General features: G+C 30.6%; 1 protein-coding gene across 6 annotated transcripts in view; it reads right to left on the reverse strand.

Moving 5' to 3' along the window:
* Window positions 1-13,832, reverse strand: part of LOC113521965 (potassium/sodium hyperpolarization-activated cyclic nucleotide-gated channel 2) — a 268,571-nt gene that overhangs the window by 153,385 nt on the left and 101,354 nt on the right. The gene's annotated exons all lie outside the window — the stretch shown is intronic.

Below are 13,832 nucleotides of genomic sequence, written 5' to 3' on the forward strand. Positions count from 1 at the left end.
TCACAACCGAATATCACAATAAAGCGGTGGCAAGCGAAGCTTCGTGGACGGCGGCGGCTTACGTAACAATAACTTATCTAGGCGTGTAAATCGTGCAAAAATTTATTGATCACAGAAAGAAGCCTTAACACTATGAGGTTTAATGTGCCCGTCAGGGTATATTATGTAACGGAGCCGCGTTTTGTGAAAATTGGAAGGAAGGGCTGTCGTAATGGACATGCGCGCGGGTTAGGGGCCGGGCGAGCACTGGTTCGGAGAACGACGGTGGTGCGGCGTGTCGCCCCGCGCCTGCCTACAGTCACCCGCTGGCCCGCACCTTGTCAGCCACCACCCCCGCCCACGCCGAGACCAAGAGCCGTGGCTCTACGGGATACCTGACATTTGTGTAATTGCCCAAAGCTGCGATTTCAAGTGACCAGCGATATGTATGTCTAGCTTTCTGAGTGGCTTTTGTTATGAGCAAACACAGTTTGTAAAATAATAACCTTCTAATTTATAATTCCTTCTAATATATAATGTCTTAGATGTTACACAGCATGGGGTTCTTCAAAAAGGGGTAGAGAGGTTTCTTCAGGGTTGGCAATACGTGCGTAATGCCTCTGGTATTGCAAGCGTCCATAAGCTACGGTAACTGCTTACTATCAGGTGAGCCGTATGCTTGTTAGCCGCCTCAGTGGTATAAAAAAATGTGGTATTTGCTTTAATTTTTCATTTTTGTATTTAAATTATAGATTTTTGTACAAATTTATAGTTATCATTGTTTATTAACATGGGTAATCATTTACATTACCGGGATATTTAGGATATGTTAATCATATAAATACGAGTATACCAAATTTTAATTAAAACTTCCAGCGATATATGGATTTATGAAGCTCCTTTTCTCTTTCGAGATTTTATTTATGCAACTTACCCTTTACTTTATGATACCTCCCATGAGCTGCCATTCCTGAGGACTCAGGTATTACTCCTCTGTACCCTATAAATTCATTGCCATATCCCACCTTTCAAATCGAAACAGCCATACTGATTCATGACAGAAACACGAATGGGACAGAAGTGTCCAAGCAAACGACTTTTGTACAAAATATCCCTCTGGTAAATAGGTAAATAATAGGTTAGCTCAATAAAATTGTTAATTCTTGTTATTATTGTTGTACCAGTCGAGCATTTTCGACTAAAATACACGTAAGGCAGGTTAGTGTTATAGTTCAAATATAATTCATATGATCATGAATGGGACTGATTGTTGAATTTTTATTTTACTTTTTTGTGTAGTATTGTAATTTGTGAAATGAATTTAATCTGTAAATATATTAATTCATATGGTATTATAAAATTTAATGTAAGTTACTATTTCAAAACAAATTTTACTTTTAAATGATGAACTTTTTTTTGTATACCTACATACCTACATTGGCAAATTTTCAACAATAATAAAATAAGGAAACAACAAAAAGTGTTCCCACAGCACTGGCATCCATGGAATATAAAATAAATGAGCACTGTGTCGGCTCGTAACGACTCGCATAAAATGCTCATCAATGCCCCCTGTCGTACATTTCTTGATTCTTATTATATATATATATATATATATATATATATATATATATATATATATATATATATATATATATATATATATATATATATATATATATATATATATATATATATATATATATATATATATATAATTATAATATTTATATATGTATTACACAAATCTAAACTAATATTATGAATAGGGAAGAGATATTTTTTTATTCGTAATATTTATCTAAGTAATCACTACTAAAACATTTTTACATGGATTTTAAAAGAATTTTTAAGCGTAAAAGTGACCGAGTGGTATATGGTACAGCGTTCTTTCAGCAGTCCCTTCAAAAGGATAGCAGTCGAGTCGTTGTAACTATGTAGCAAATTAATCCATCACTGAAGTCATAGGCACCATATAAAAAATAACCATCATAATATAAAAAAAACCGTCTCCGAGCCTAACTGAGGATAATTTAGAACTTCCTCACATCAGAGGGCGCCACCGTCATACAAGTAGTAGTAGAGCCTAGAACAAACAGACACACTATTATATTTTTTAATGAACGTTAGTTTATATTATTGTAGCGAAAAATGTTTTGATAATAGTATTTATTGTAGTTATAGACTACCATTATGCCTCAATAATAATACATCAGATAATGTCATCTAGCGGTGAATAGTTGAGTTACAACTTAGTCAACTTTCTTTGGCTACATATTTTTACTATTAGAGAAGTACCAATAGATATTTTATAACGGCACTTCAGGTAAGCGGGCTAATCTGCAATATCGCAGACTATACAAACAGCCTTCGATAAAAGGGCGCCGCGACCTTGAACACTGCCCTTTGTAGCCGGCACAAAAGAAAATGGCTTCTTTGTAGCTAACGTAGGCAATCGTTCTAACTTTAGGTTATGTATAGTTTTTTTAGTAGACAAGGGCGTCTTCGGGGGTCACTTAAATATTACAAGGCTTTGCTACGGAAATGAAACCGTTCTGATACTACTTCAAGGGCACGAAAAGATTTAAATAGATAAATATATAATGTAAGTGTTCCGTGTGACGACGAGGTAAGAATACGATTACGTAATTAATAATTTTCATTCCTGGAAAGGAAATAAGGGAATAAAGCACAATAAGGCAAAACTAATTATTTTGATTTAAAAACTGAACTACTAAATTCATTTCGATAAAATTTTTTTGGAAACCTCCTTTTTAAAGTAGATTGAAAAGAAAAAAAACTGGAAACAAAACTTTATGTCGAACCTCTTTCAGAGATACTTACTCGGTTAATAAATTGTTATAAGATGTGACAAAAATGGTTTCTTTGAATAGTATATTTATTGCATATTACAAAAATATACGAGTATGACAGTTTCCTGCATACGGTATGTCAGATTTTAAAGATATTTTGTTACGCCCTATAAGGGAGCAGCAATAGGCAGCCACCTGACAATTGGGTTTCATTTTTATTTTACAATATTATATATTATAATTTTTGTGGATCAGCAGAAAACTACTGTATACTCCAGTAGCATTTGTTTACCAAATAATAAGAACATTTTTTTCTTTCTATCAAATATCTATAGTGTGTATATGTAATTGAATTAATTTTAAATCAGTTTTCTTTATTATTATATATTCAATGATTGAAGTTACTACTAGTGGTATAAATTTTACTGCTATAAATGAATGTATATATACGCTCGTATATTTGTCTGAACTTGAACATTTAAGTAACTAAGTACATTAACGATTCAGTGATCTGAGATCGAGTAAGTACCTAAGTCTGAGGTCTACATCTAACGAAATGGAGAACTTTTTCATCTTGTATGATTCTGTGCTTAAAGCTGAATTTAACAGCTATATTTTTTATTTTATTTTCATATTTTTAATTAAATTAACACAGATATACTGAACATCGCTGAAATTTTGTTTAGGACTCCATACATTATGTTAATTACTCAATTATAATGTAAATTTAAATAAACTAACATCTAAAATTAATTAACTCTTAAGTATTTTTGTTTATTTTTTTTATTTTTTATTTTATAACTGAGTACATACTCAGTTAGGCAGTTTATACTAAACTAGTATCTAGTTAATATTACTTACGGCAGATATCTGAACTACAACACATCATTGTCTGCTATTCCACAATAGATGGCGTAGCACAGTAAAAAAAAAGCAAACTCAATGTAGGTAAAAATTTGTCTTGTTCATACCTTTGTAGGTACATATCGATATTGATTACCATTTGTTATAAAGCAATTATAAGTATGTATAAATATATTCCGTTCTTAATTTTATATCAACAGTCTCTAGATTCTAAATAAAATTAAATAGGGCTCCCTTTACTACTCCTTAAAATTGACATATGATATTAATTACAAGTTCAAGACTAAAAGCTAAAGAATAAAAAAGTACCTATAAAATATATATTTAAAAAATAGGACGTCAAGAAATATAATGAAACAAAAACATGTCTATATTTATGACTGCAGCGCGTAATTTGAGAAGTTACTTTTTCGATATAGTGTTTAAAGGAATATGGTATTTGAGATCAAATATTTTTTTTAAAGTAAAATTAAAGTTGCGTTTTTACTATAAAAAAATTATTTCGTTATTTTTCTATAGTACTTATCTATACAGACGTAATTGAGTCGTCACAGAGGGCTGCAAAATAAAGTTCTGAATTTAGGCGGTCACAGGTGGAGAGTTTATCAAAACAAACAAATGATTACACTGGGAACATTCGGTTACGACCTGTGGTCGACGAGTTTGGCCGACAAATTCGACGACCCTTGTTGCTGATTAATATAAATAAAATAAAATATAATTCACAATACTTTTGTTATCTAGTGCAATGAATGGTGTTGTCTGTCTCAATACATTATTATTACGTATAAGATAAAGGAAACAAACCAATACATTGTACTGTTTTTATAATTGCTACTTAAAAAAATAGTTTTTTCGAAATATGAGCTAAATAATTTCTTCGAGCGAGTTAAACACACTTGAGTTTGCGTGAGGTTGACAATGTAGAGCAAGAAAAGGGAAGTAAACCAAGATCAAGTGTGAGTTGGACTTGCTTTCTTAGAGTTCTGTATATAAATTTTATATATAAATATTTATGTAGTAGTATAAATCTAATAATAATACTTTTTATTAAAATTAAGATTTCCTACTTTGCAACCCAAAGTAAGAAAAACTATGGTAAAAATTAAAATGGATCATACATTTATATTAAAACGTTTTAAGAACTGTTCTAGTTAAACATCTATTTTTATAAAATATTGGTGCAAAAAAAAAATGTAAAATTAATTTTAAATTCATAGCATTAATTAGTTGGCGAAAAATAGCGCTATGGTAAACAGATGCGCAGGATGGAACTCTAAAAAAAAAGCAGAGAGCGGGTAAACCTATTTACCTGTTCGTGACACCTACACACTAAGTTTGTCTGTGATTACGCGCCCACTGCGCAGAAATTTCTGAAACTAAAAAGTAAGTTATTTATGCTTTCCTAAACACTTTAGCCATAATAAGTATAAGAGTTTGAATAGTTTTATGTACAAGTTATTATGTTTTTACCAAATATATCCTACATATTATCTATATCTATACCATACCTATATATGTATAAAGAGGAAAAATTTTATTGTTTTTAATAGATCAACTCAAAAACTAGTTAATCGATTTTAAAAATACTTTCGCCTATAGAAAACCTACGTTAGGTTATACGTTATGTTTAAAAAAAATTTTTCACTGCAAACTCTACAATAATGTAACCCAAGATATCCAAAAATTACCTATTAATACATATATCGGGACAGACCGCTAATGGTTTATAAAATTTAACTGTTATGAGAATGGTATCTAAATTCATACATTTTTCTCTAATATAGAAAATTTCTTTCTTTCTTTATGGCAACTGAAGGTAGATATTGTATCCATCTGTAATGGCCACTATAATTTTGTAATTTTTAAATTTTAGTTCATGAAACTTAATTTTCTCTTATATTATAAATAGAACTCTGAAAGATATTTGATTTTTTGGCTTTTTGTAACAGTTGAGTAAACTTGCTGAAACTATTGGATTTGAATGAAATTTCGTGTACAGATAGACCATATTACAAATTATTACACTGTTCTAATCAACGGAGACAAAACTGCGGTTTATAGCCAGTTTCACAAATATGGATTCAATCAAAAGATTGTGACTATGATGTTTTTCCAGAGTACTATATTTTCATAAATGCTTCGTGTTTAAATGATAAAACTATTTCTCAGAGACTACAGAATTGGCTTTTTCAAAAAAGGGTGAGGAAATATATCTTTAAGTTTGGTATCATGTACTTAATACTTCTTACGGTGCAAGCATATTAGTACCGTTTATTTTAGGGATGTATGCTTCACGACAAATTTTTCAATTTACATTTTATTCGCAGCAGAAAATCGCTTAAAAATATTTCGATTTTTATCAATTTGTGTGACTCCACCTTTAAAGCCTGTCAAATAAAAAAAAAAATATTTATCCAAATCGGTCCAGAATTAACCGATTTGGTAACAATTTGGAAGCACGTAATATAGACAAATAAATACAATCGAGAACCTCTTCTTTTACAAGTCAGTAAAACAACTAAAATTTTATAGTAGTACATTCATATATTCTAATTAAAAAAATCAAAGACAGAACTACGTAAAATTCATTCTTTTAAATCTATTAGTAATTGAAAGAAGTCTTTATACTTCCTGAACAATAGTTAGATTACTTCTTACAATGTATAAACGTATTTTATTACTACTTACTTGCAAATAATATTTCTCCCTAACGATTTAGATAAACATGTTAATCTATATTTTGATCCATATATTGGTACTAAACGACAGAGGCAATAATAACATATTAAAAGTTAATAGATTTTTGCCAACAAAAATGAAGCGATTTATAAAAAAGAAAGAAATGTAACACTGAGAAAATAAATCATTGTAAGAGCATAATCATTTAAAGGCTTAATAATGTACCGAAGCGTAAAATACATAAATTTGAAATATGGTTCACTATAAAACGTTTAACGACTATCCCTATTATTATCTACACACTTCAGTTGTTGCTTCATATAATATACCAATTTGTTGGCCAATGTTAAAATAATAAATGCAAACTTAATCTTTATTCCATTAACATTCCATTGCTGGATGAGTATGCCCTTAAAAATAATCAAGACGACTATAGGGTATTAATTTGTTTTTATGCTCATGTCTTGTAAGTGGTGTTTTTTCTGACCTGCTTCTGTGAAACTTGCCTTTTTTATATTACTAAGATGGTAAACAAGCATACGGCTTACCATTATGTAAGCGGATACCGTAGTCTATGAACGCCTGCAATACCAGGATCATTACGCGCGCGTTTCCGACCCCGAAGAAGACTTTTTACCCCTTTTTTTGAGGAATTCCATTGTCTATTTCTCTATTTCATCTAATTACATTTAAAGACAGTTATGAATAAAGAATTTCACAATAAATTCAACGATAGATGACTTTATTTCATAGTAGCTTTTACTCGTGACTTCATCCACCTGACTGAAATATAATCATTGGCCAGGATAAAAAACAGCCTGTTATTTATCATCCACTACAACACATGTATATCAAATATTTGAATGATTGGTTAAGCCGTTAAGGCGATAAGAAGTAACAAACAAACAAACTGACTTTCACATTTATAGTATTATAATAAAGATACTAGCTTTTATACGCAACTTCATACGCGTCGATTTTGGAAGTTTTTTTATACAACTTAAAATGGCAAATAAGCTGACGGGAAAATGGTAACTGTCACCTATAGACATAAGCAGTACCATGGACATGACAGAGTATACTGTCGCCCATGATACCCTGATGCGTTGCCATTCCTGAGGACTCAGGTGTTATTCCTCTGTACCCTGTAAATTCACGCCATATCCCACCCTTCAAACCGAAACACAGCCATGCAAACACAACTGCTTTACGGTAGAAACACGAATGAGACAGAGGTACCCAAGCAATCGACTTTTGTACAAAGTCTCCCTCTGGTAAAGTAGTTAATTTCAACAATTTCTAGATGATGTATCAAAATAAAACATACATCAAATTTCGAATTATTCCTACAGAAGCACAACTGTAATTTGATTCAATAGATTTTTGCGTGATGCCAAAACATACATACAGACATTTAAAATAAAAATAAAAGATTTGTTTACTCTTATTAAGACCTTATTTTTTTGGTATCTCCTATGTACTGATATCATCTAATTACAATTTTATTATATCAGTAAGATTTTTATTCACATGTCAGGAATTCTGACATAAACTTCAAATCTTATCGCGCGCCATTCGGAGGATATAATCTTTTCTGTCTGATCCCGAGCCCCTCCCCCTCGACCCCTCGCGACCTCGTCAATCATCTCATCTAAGAAGCTGGCCACAGCCTTTTTGCTACCTATTGTTTCCGCCGCGCACTAAATTGATGGCGTTTACCCGATGTGAAAAAAGGATTCCCTTTGTTGTTTTCTTTCAAATCATTCTGTTCCAGTTTTTTTTTTCAGGGTAAATTGGTGGTTTTATTATACCTAAATGCTGGTTATTAGTTATATATTACTTTCTGTTGTTATGTTAAAGAATAGGTATAATAATGAGTTTGGAGTAGGCATGGGTAATATCGATACCGCTTTAATATCTATATATTGGGTTCGTTTGGACAATGATGACGGATAAACGGTCATACTCATTTCGATATGCCCATACCGATTGGATATCTATTTTAATTTCGACCGGATTTTTCATTTCGACATTAAAGACATTTACCGTATTCAATATTCAGCCAGTACATAGATATTGTAATAAATATATATATTCTTTACTGCACTAAAACATACAGTAGCAACAGTAAGTTAATAACAATGTTAGCAAAGGCGAACTTAGCTCTAAAAGTGATTTCTTCTAGTCAATCTAACACAGTGGCATAGGAAGTAGTAAGTGGGCAGTAGTAGTAAAAAACAGAAATTATGTTACTTTTATTCCAAATGTGCCCTTTCTGCATAGGTTTTTAATGAGTACAATAGTAACTGGTTCGTCTGGTTTAAAATTTACAGGTATGCATTTATCAATCACTCCCAAATTGAAACTAATTTGTTGTAATAAAAAAAAATCAAATTATTTTTGATTTCTGTTTTTCTTTTGGTGTTACTAGGTATCACTGTATGTAATTAAATAGGTTTACTTCTCTATTATAGAAAACCCTTGTTCTATGGACGTACAGCAAAAAACTACTGGCTTTACTGGATTTAGAAATACAATATTTTGTACCTTATTGGTCGTATTTAAAGTTTAATTATATTTTATAAAAGCAATACACTTAGCCATAATAAGATGGGGACAATGCCGCAGGCGACATCTGCTCCGCAGAAATAAATGAAAATTAGGATACGACGTGGCGCCATTAATTTAATAAGTAATATTAAATAAGCATATAACTTATTGTTATTTCTTATGTTTTAAATATGAATATTTATTAATATGATTGAGATATTGTCAAGTAAACCTAATATATATATTCTTTATTGCACTTAGAAATATAGTAGTAATAACAGTTAGAATTAATGCAAGGAAAGATGACTTTACAATAAGGTAATACAAAAATCTTTTTATTAAAACCGAGATAAAAAGTAGCATATTTTTATCTCCTTCTCCACACCAAATACTATTACTTAATTGTAGTATATATGTATATGTACATATTTTTCGTGAGCTGTACAGCTAACGAAAACAGCAGGTTTACCAATGCATTCACCAAAAACAATAGAATATTATAATAATACAAATAATACATTAATGAATAATATATAATATACATAAAAATGCAGTTCTGCGTAATTTGTTACCGCCATGCGAAACTCTACATTATATATTTAAAACACACGTACGATTTAAATCAAACGTACTTTTATATAATTATACACAGGGTTAAATCGATATTGATGCTATAAAATATATTATATACAGACGCGCTGTTTTAGTATGGGAAGCTCAAAATGTTCTGTCGTTTTCTAACCTGTGTCTCTTTGGTGAAAATGTTCAATTTCATTGATAGAACACTGCCTTAAAATGTTTATGACAATTATGATATCAACCTATATAATATTACTTACATTTTAATTATAAACGGTAACTGTCCCCGAGACCTTGTCGTGCTTTATTAAATTATAACGTCAAATATACAAAATTCTCATTTAAACGATCTCAAGGCAGTCCGTCCGGAAAATTTGACCTAGTTCTAGAGGTTTCTTCGTTCATTAGCAGGTGTGCAAAGTGCATGTGTTCAAGGTATTTCTAAGTATAGATAGTAGGTACTATATTACATATAATTTAATTTTATCCAATTACACCGAAAGTAAGTTATTTAAATAAATAATCAAGTTGGTGTAAAGGTTTTATATACTGCCTTATTTTTAATGCAACTTCATTAAATACGTCTACTTCATTAGATACAAAAAAATATATATCTTTTTTTGTTTCAGTCATAATGTATCAGTCGTACGTAGTCATAAAAAGTATCAGTCATGAATCTATCTATATATTTATGTATCTATATATATTATATATAATATCTGTATATATAAGTAGTCTGTTAAGTGTTTACAAAATAAATATTTCATTACTCTTAGATAAGCTTTGCTTAGTTTGGGACTGTATGCCGCTGCATAATATCTTTAGTGGTATTTATTATTATTATCATATTTAAAAGAAAGCAATACCATTTATTGCTAGAAAAATAAACGAAGTATCTCAGGATGGCACCAGCGATGCAAAGAACCTCGCCTCATACCAAGGGCCCTCCTCTGGAGTGTCCCCGTCTAATTAGCGAGAATGGACTACGGACTGAAGGCACTATCGCAGTTTTAAAAAGCAATCCAACTTCGAATCTTTAACTAGACTTTGTACTTTTCTTTGTGAACTAATTTGTATTGCCATTGTTATAATATTTATATAAATAATAATATTTATTTACTACTAATTACACAAAGAGGAAGATTTGATTTTTTTTGTATGTTTGTAATGGATAAACTCAAAAACTATTCAACCGATTTTGAAAATTCTTTCACCTATAGAAAGCTACATTATCAACGAGTAACATACGCTATATATTATGTTCAAAACCGTATAAAGTCATGTGAAATCGGATCGCTAATGGTGTACGTAAATTATTAAATGATAATTTACGTGCACCTATTACGATACATATGGAACTAACATTTAAATTTTGCCATTATCATCATCATCATCATCTTCCTTCTCTAATTTCAATTATTACTTGAGTTGGCATAAAATATTTATCTCTTCCATTCTTCTCTTTAAAATTTTGCCACACAATTGTATATTTTTGGAAATTTCTAAAGCAAAATATGAAAGTTAGAATAAATTATCAACAAGGTTTATAAAAACGTTTTAAATAGAGGTATCGAACATATTTTTTTTATGAATGAAACTACTTTTTGCGTCTTAAATTATTAGTGAGATTATTCAAAACTGACTTTCAATATAAACTTCGTACAATAATTATTTATTGTATGAAGTTAAGATTGAAAGTCAATTTTTAAACTATAGTTGTCTATAATTTACATTTTGTTGTTAAAATATTTTTGAAAATTGACAGATAATGGTAGACGTTTCCAGACTTAATTTCGTTTAATAGTTATTGATATTTTAAAGCAATAATTAAAGGTTATCTCTCGTATATCATCAAAACAACCCATTAACGGCCTACTGCGGGGTTCGGATCCCATAAGAGGTTATCCCATACGAGGAGGATAATAGGCCACTATTATCGCGTTGACCAGGTAGTTTGACATGGGGTTTTATGTGGAGTTTTCCTTCTATTACTCTTGTATACTGTATTTTGTTAATCCACTAGTCTATTAACACTATAGGGATGAAAAAGAAAGATGGCCTATTGTAATCTGTGTCATAGGAATTAACTTACATAATTCATTTAATAGTATAATTTAAATAAATTTTCATTAAGCAATCCTATTATTAATCTAATATATTAATCCTAATCGTTACTTATTCTTACTAATAGTTTAAATATGAAAATATTTGTTTATTTGTTACCCCTTGACAATTTTTAATGGTTGATAATGGAATGGTCACTCTGCCTACGCTATCGGTATACGCTGACGGAGCACCAGTGAGTGGTGATAAGTGACGATGAAACCAGATCGGTTAGTACATAGTAAAATTTTCAACAAGAATTAATCACGATGGTTTCCAGGGGGAGCGTGAGGGTCGACATGACAGGCTATATTGCTAGCAATGAGGATTTACGTCCTCCCTTGACACTTTAATGACTTTAACCAATAGTTACGAAATTTGGTATACGCGTACTATTTAGGATGGAAAGGGACATAGGCTAGATTTTATTCTAGTCACGCATATAAAACGTAGATAAAAAATAAATGTAACCGCCTTTGTAACTTCGTTTCATACAATTAGTGTAGGTAGTTCACATTTATTTATCATCCTTATAAAATATTGTTCAAATATTTTACTCATATTAAAATCGTAAAGACATTATTTTGTCCCGGTCAATAAACATGTTCTTACATAAAATCGCATGTGAAATAAAGTAGTATGTAGCAGCAGTAATATGCGCCTGGCATAATATGTTCATAGGCAAAAAACGATTACCAACAGGTATGCTTATTTGCCACCTCAGTGTCGTATTATTACATATTAATTTTCTATATGCCATTAGTTTTCTATTAAACCGACTACGAAATAAGAATTTTGGAGGCGTTGCATTCGCAAAGTACCGTAGTTCACTAAGCGGCTAAGACCCAAGTTGCCGTAAGCCGGAAATCTCTTAAGGCCGTCAAAGTAATCTTTAAGACTTGCCGGACATAGGTCCCATGGTAGTTCCAGTGGAAGCATCAATGGCTGTATATATAATAAAAATAAAAGGTAATAACTACGATCGAGCAATTTGAACTAGCGTACCGTTTCACGTAGGATTAAATTCTCTAGGGAAATTATGTTTGTTATGGAAGTTTCAATAACAGATATAATTAATTTCTATTAATAACATAAGACATCGTTAATTGTTGGGATATATATATATATATATATATATATATATATATATATATATATATATATATATATATATATATATATATATATATATATATATATATATATATATATATATATTACGGATGTTTAGCGACGCCTCGTCTATATGTGTTTTAAACGGAGCTTATTTTGGGTACTAGACAACTAATACAAAAGATTCTCGTAGGGTAGACAGAGAGATTCAAATGGCAACGAATTCTATCTTCACATACCTATATATTTTGCTTCCTCCGTAACTCCTAATATATATCTTACATAGAACATATAAAATTGTTTGTAACATAAAAAATATTTATTTTTAGATTTTATCTGAAACTTTTAATTTTATTCAAGTATTATTCGTGGTATAAAAAAAAACAATTTTATACAATTTTAATTTTTATATACATGCGTGACTTAGCGTTTTAAAACCAGTTGCGTGTATAAATAAACATTTTACAATAATGGAATAAAATATAATTTCAATAATATAATATAATGAAATTCTTTTAAGTAATCACAATGCTATCAAAGAATTATATAAATGATTGTTGGAAGGTATGTTAAACCCTCGTCATTATCAAGGTCGTTAAAAATAGATTGTATCAGTAGAGATACATTTTGTAGCCATTTGCCGTTCCTTACTTTGCTGGCCCATATTTGAAAGCCTCACTGTGACCTTAACGGCCTACATTCAGGAAGTAATACTAAACGGCAGCTTAGCTTATCGCATGCTATAAATTACGCATTATATGTCCCGTCTTTAGTTCCGTTATACTTAACAATCAAGGCTGAATGTGATAAAATTAGATAATAAAGCTTAATTTGCTAATAATTTACATGATTACGTTGTGTTATAATCCATCATCATTTCGGCATTAATTGCCCATTGCTGAATATAAGGGCGCTCCTCTATAAGAAAAGGACCTGCCCCCTGGACAAGATACAAATGAGATTATCGATATGTACGTTATCGCAATGCATGCATATGATAGAATGAGACAATAAAGTCTGATGTTCTTTTTTATGTCTAAGCTAACGAAAATGTATCTATCATTCTAACGCTATGAACTTATCTATAAGTTTCGAATTTATTTAAGGAATCAATAATAACTTCAGAGTTTCTGCGTATCAAAGGGTATA

The sequence above is a fragment of the Galleria mellonella genome, unplaced genomic scaffold (genome assembly GCF_026898425.1).
Source record: "Galleria mellonella isolate WM207_F2 unplaced genomic scaffold, CSIRO_AGI_GalMel_v1 utg63, whole genome shotgun sequence".
NCBI lineage: Eukaryota > Metazoa > Arthropoda > Insecta > Lepidoptera > Pyralidae > Galleria > Galleria mellonella.